At 32.3% G+C, this 6,000-nt stretch overlaps 1 protein-coding gene across 2 annotated transcripts in view; it reads right to left on the minus strand.

The window, feature by feature from the left end:
* The window catches only part of LOC134721944 (hemicentin-1-like), a 69,062-nt gene extending 67,842 nt beyond the window's left edge, over positions 1-1,220 (minus strand). Inside the window, exon 1 of one of the 2 annotated variants that reach the window (XM_063585270.1) lies at positions 1,090-1,220. The gene's annotated coding sequence lies outside the window, so the exon portion shown is untranslated. The remainder of the gene's footprint in view (positions 1-1,089) is intronic. The other variant, XM_063585269.1, reaches the window with a different exon arrangement.
* Positions 1,221-6,000: the final 4,780 nt, after the last annotated feature.

The raw sequence follows: 6,000 nt of genomic DNA on the forward strand, positions 1-6,000 counted from the left end.
TGTTGAAGATCCATTGATATAAATAGTCTGTTGTTTACTCTTTTGTCGGGTTATTGTGTCTTTGACACATTCCACGTTTCGAATCTCAATTTTATTTTAAATTTATCTGTATTCTATATAACTCACGAAAATAGTTTTGTTTGATGGAGAAAAAAAAACGGACTACCTGCCTATAATTTTACAAAAGATAAATCCTTCCCATGCAGGTGTAACTTCACTAAATCAACATTTACATAAATGGCACCGTTTCTGTTTTGGTTTGTTTGTACTCGAGTATTTCAAGCACGATCAATACTTCCATAACATGTATGGTACATATGTAAATTAGATTTAACAAGCACATACATAATCTATGACCTCACATGATAGCGGAGGATGATCGTACTCAAGTGATTAACCAAGCATGTCACCAACACCCAATTCCACTTCGATACCGGAAAAAGTCGAAAATTGGGGAAAATTGAAATATATGAAGAATCAGATAAGATGCTGGACAAAAGTTGCACACATTTAAAATAATGAACAACAGCTATATCCTTTAAAACAAAAAGATATACGTCCAAGGATAGTAATGAACAAGACGCACACATTAATGGTAAACACAATATTCCACAGAGAAAAAAATGAAAAACACTAATAACTTGGCCACACTTTCTTTTTCTTTATATATATATATTTAATAAACAACGAAAACTTGGGTCACTGTACTTTCCTGTTGGTAGTTGTTTTCTTTTGTTTAAGTATATACGTTTTTGTTTTCCAAATATTTGAAGTATGCAATATATAGTTTTTTTATGAAGAAATTTCTCCGGCTTTTTATTGTATGTATTACTTATACCTTGGTAATGCTAATCAATACTTAAAGATCAATAAAGTTTTATTTGTCTTTAATTTTGCCATATATCCAAGTTGCTACTGAAAACATTGATGCATATAATCATTTTTCATACCGGCGTTTTATATATATATATATATAAATTTTGGGGGATATATACATTTCAAGATTGCCGTAGAAATTTATTATATAAATTTAAAGAAAACGAGTTATAATTTGAGATAAAGCAGTTTATCCTTGTGCATTTTTCTTACCGTGATCTTTTGGGAGTTAATCCTTGCTCTTACTACTGTCAGTTTTTGAATGACACACCTCATAGAACTCAAACTATTTTTAAGCAAATTATATAATTATCCACCCTAACAAGGTCCTCCCACATTAACTGAAAGGGTGGAAGTTGACGAACAAGATTTCTATAAGTTAAACATAAAATCGATTTTGATCTTGATTCTACCCGTTTTTACAAATGGATCGAACCATCCGCCGCTATACCCGACTGAAAATTGCTTCTATGAATAGATTTATTTGCAAAACCGGTTCAATTGACTTTTGAATTAAAAAGAAGTATTTGATCAAATTGATAATGTGTAAGACCAGACCATAACGTGTGTATTGAAGTTAATACATCGTATAACATACACAATTTGAGTTGTAGATAGTATCTGACCTGTCTGTTTTTGAAGTTAATGGTTATGAACAATTATAATTATGAATTATCTTTTTTCATAAATTAGCTGCATTTATTTACTGAAGTGTAATGAAATACTATAAATATGTGTTTAGCAAAAGAAAATATTTTTGTTAGACACTAAGATGTTTGTAAATTAAAGTTCTTGGTGATATCATTAGTTATTTAAATATTTATTTTTTAAAACTTTTCGTTTACTTTAAGTTAATAATCCACTGGGTTATTAATTTTTTTAGTGTTTTATTCTATGCACATATATAAATTGCTATGTAGTTGAATTAAAACATATAAAAAGATATTATTTGAAAAATAATTGTTAATTCAAAAAAGTTTGGGGAAAAGAATATTTTTTTTAATGTATATTAAATTATGCGTTCTGTAACATAAATAAGAAAATGACAACAAACATGAATGGTTTGTTTGTTTTCAATTGAATTTCAAAACATAAGGAAATATTTGCCTTGTGACGCCATACAAAGCTGTGACAGTGTTAAATAAAACGAACTAAGTTATCTGACAAATTCCACAGTCACAAGTAGTTCTTTTATCATTTTTAATTGTAAACCATAACAAGTTAGTTTTCCCTGGGCTATAACATGGAAACATCTTTAACTGATGTAACAGAGTAGATGAACAAGATAAACACAAATTGATTTATCAGTGATGTGTATCCTGAAGGCAGTGTTAAAAATGTTAAAATTTAATTTCAAAAGAGGGAAAGGTTTATGACAGTTTGTTTATTTTCAATTATATCCTTATTTTAATATTCATGTAAATATAAAGCAAATATTTGTGTTATGTCATAGATTGTTTCTGATTTCATCACCCGATAGCGGATGTTTCATACTCATTTTCGGGTGAAGAAATGGCCAATATATCAACAACGTCTGCTGGCGGTAATTGCGTAGATTTGGGGTTTGGGCGGAACATAAAAAAGGGGGGTTTAACATGCAGAGTGTGTCGAATCCTTGCCACCAAGCCTTCGTTTTACCATACCAAACCGTGCCAGACGTCGTGCATGAGTATTTTTACATCATTCACAGTTAAACGGCACCCCTTTTCATGTGCATGTAAGTAAAAGGTTTGGATCAGTTGCATGTGTATAGTTGTAATGGAAAATGATATAACCATGGACTATAAATGTATGGTTTAGTTATAAAGAAAGATGACATGAATATATTATAATAGTTAGGATGTCAGGTAAATACAGGTAACAGTAAAAGTATATTGAATTTAAGCAATTCACGTATGGAAAGAAAACTAAACAGTGTGACCATTAAAGAAAGTCAATATACTACAAAAATCTGAATAATTCAATGTAGTTTGGGATGTATTCAACCGTAACGAATCTATAAACATGCAAACCAGTTTACAGTCAATATGAATTTGCGTGGTTGATTTTTATAATTTTTATGCCCCACCTACGATTGTAGAGGGGCATTATGTTTTCTGGTCTGTGCGTCCGTGCGTCCGTGTGTCCGTTCGTCCGTCCGTTCGTCCGTCTGTCCCGCCTCAGGTTAAAGTTTTTGGTCAAGTTAGTATTTGGTGAGGTTGAAGTCAAATCGACTTCAAACTTAGTACACATGTTGCCTATGATATGATCTTTCTTATTTTAATGCCAAATTAGAGATTTTACCACAATTTCACGGTCCACTGAACATAGAAAATGATAATGCGAGTGGGGCATTCGTGTACTGAGGACACATTCTTGTATTTTAATATTTCGACCAATCGAAACAATAATATTTCAGATTCCTAAACTGAGAAACAACAAGTTTTTAAAATTGGTAAACAGCGGAGTATTTACGAATCTTGGATTATCTCAGCTCTAACATTTCATTTATATTGCACAGTACAAATCTACGAGAAGTTCTTTCAAGTGTTAAGAGTGACTGGAGTCCTATTTGTAACACTATTTTGATTCGGCATTCATTCGGCCTGTTGACCAATCTTAAATTTTACTGTTCACTTTCTGACGCAGCCGCTTGCCCTCCTGAGCACATTGAGGTGGCGTTCTTGTTGCTCAGTCTTTAGTTTTCTATGTTGTGATTTGACAATGTTGTAAGTTTTTTTTGTCATAGCGTTGTCAGTTTCTTTTTGACTTGTGAGTTTTAATGCCCATTCAAGGTTTAATATCCCTCGCCTCTGTTTTTTTTACCAGATTTCTTTTTTTTTCAATTACAAAATTGATTTGTTTTAGATGTAATTAAGATTTTCAGAATCTCACCGAGTCAAATTGCATACACCGTATAAAGCACGCGAAAGTGAAATCATTACCTTCTTTGCACTCATTGTTACGTATATCAACATGTATCCTACTATTTAAAACTAGGATATTTCTTTTGACGTTTTTATTATAAAATTCAATGAATAATAAAGTAACAGCGAAGGTTAAACGGGTTGCATGTTAAATGCATAAAATTCAACGTATAGATGTTCGTATTGCATCATAAATTTTACGAAATTTCAATAGTAGGTTCATGAATCAAGTCAAATGATATCATTTATATAATCACTACATTATCTTTATATCAAATGTTTCACAAAACAATGCATGAATTGTGTATGAATGTTGAAGAACTGGTTCATAATAGCATGTGGGCATGTTTAAAGTAAACAATGACGCATAACTATTTTAGTTTTGGGACATGCTGCTGAATGTGAACATCCATAAATATTAAATTGTTTATTGTCTAGTGGCAGATATTTCATGTATATTTAGAATGAGAATAGGTCAATACAGATAATCCAATAGGTAAGTTAACCATAATGGCAATACTGGGCAATCGGCAATTCTCGGTAGAATCCGCTACTCTCCTTCTTGATGAGGGTACGGAATCGGCCGAGTTGACACGAATGAGGACGATGTGCGGTGGAACTTACTGAAATTTGGACTTCCACTGAAAATTAGAGTTTATTTGACAAAGTGTTGTTCAGCAGTTATTTTACGAACAGAATTCGAATCATGGTAGTTGGTTGATGAAGGGACCCTTATCATCACCGAAACTTTTCACACTAACATAAATGAATACTTATTTTTATTCCATTTACTTTTTAAATTGGAAACTGAGCTATACATAAGGGGGTACGGTAAAAACAGAACTTTTGTTCATCGACCAACCATTCAAATAATACTAATGTGATGTACTAGTATGTTCCAAACGCTTCATATAAAAAGACCACGCATGCACCATGAGCTATGAAAAGGGGCTATGGTAAAACCAGAACTTTGGTTCATCGACCAACCATTCAAAATAATACTAATGGGATGTATGTACCAAACGCTTCATATACAGACCACGCATGCACCATGAGAGCGCTACTGGACGAATGTCTCTCCAAGAACAAATGGAAATATTTTCGTCCCATAAGATGCTATAACGGAAGGAAATCTCATTTTCATTTTCTTGTGTGAGTTAATAATTCTATTTTGTGACAGTTGCTTGTATGTTTTGGATTTCCCTTTTTGCAGGCAATGAGATCAAGAATGCAATGGTTTTGAATGGCCTACAGGATATCTTCTTAATTTGTATCCGTGACATTAACAACGCGTTATCAATGACATTAACAACGCGTTATCAATGACATATGTACTGCTCGTAGCATGTTAACATAGTCAATATAGCGATATCGATACATTTCGTTACATAAAACTGGAATATTGAAATGTTGTTTTATAAATGCCTTGAAATTGTATGACAAATCCCTTTTTTCAATTTATATAATGCACCCTATGTTGTTTTTATTATATTTGAATTGCTAACAATGCTGCGGCATTTTGTTTGCTTTGTATATAATGTATAGATTCATTGACACTTAGGAGAAACCTATACTTTGAAAGTTACTGGGATAACACATAAAATATATTAAAAGCAAATTTCGGAGCAATGAAATTTACATTGATAGTCATATTACACCATAAATTTAAAGATTTTAATAAATTAAAAAAGTTGCTAGGCTTATACATTTCAAACTTTATGTTAATAGAAAATTCCAGTTATTGTAAAATAAACATCTCAATATAAATACCAGGAGATGTGGGGTACATCTCAATGAAACAGCAACCCAACGACAAAAGTAACCAAAATATATTTATAGGCCAACATGCATCCACTCTAGGAGAAGTAGTCTCTAAATAATCCCGAGTCTATAAAAGTTGCAAATAAAATAAACAGGGGCAATCAATTATGTGCCATTCAAAGAAGGACAAAAGATACCAAAGGGACAGTCAAACTCATAAATCTAAAACAAACTGACAACGCCATGGCTAAAAATGAAAAAGACAAACATACAAATAATAGTACACATGACACAACATAGAAAACTAAAGAATAAACAACACGAACCCCACCAAAAACTAGGGGTGATTTCAGGCATTGAAACTCGATTCCCCAATTAAAACAAAACATTAAGGTATGACATAAGACTGGTGAGGTTTCCGAGGCACGGAACAAGGCCTATAAAACAGGTGAGGCTC

The sequence above is a fragment of the Mytilus trossulus genome, chromosome 6 (assembly GCF_036588685.1).
Source record: "Mytilus trossulus isolate FHL-02 chromosome 6, PNRI_Mtr1.1.1.hap1, whole genome shotgun sequence".
Classification (NCBI taxonomy): Eukaryota; Metazoa; Mollusca; class Bivalvia; order Mytilida; family Mytilidae; genus Mytilus; species Mytilus trossulus.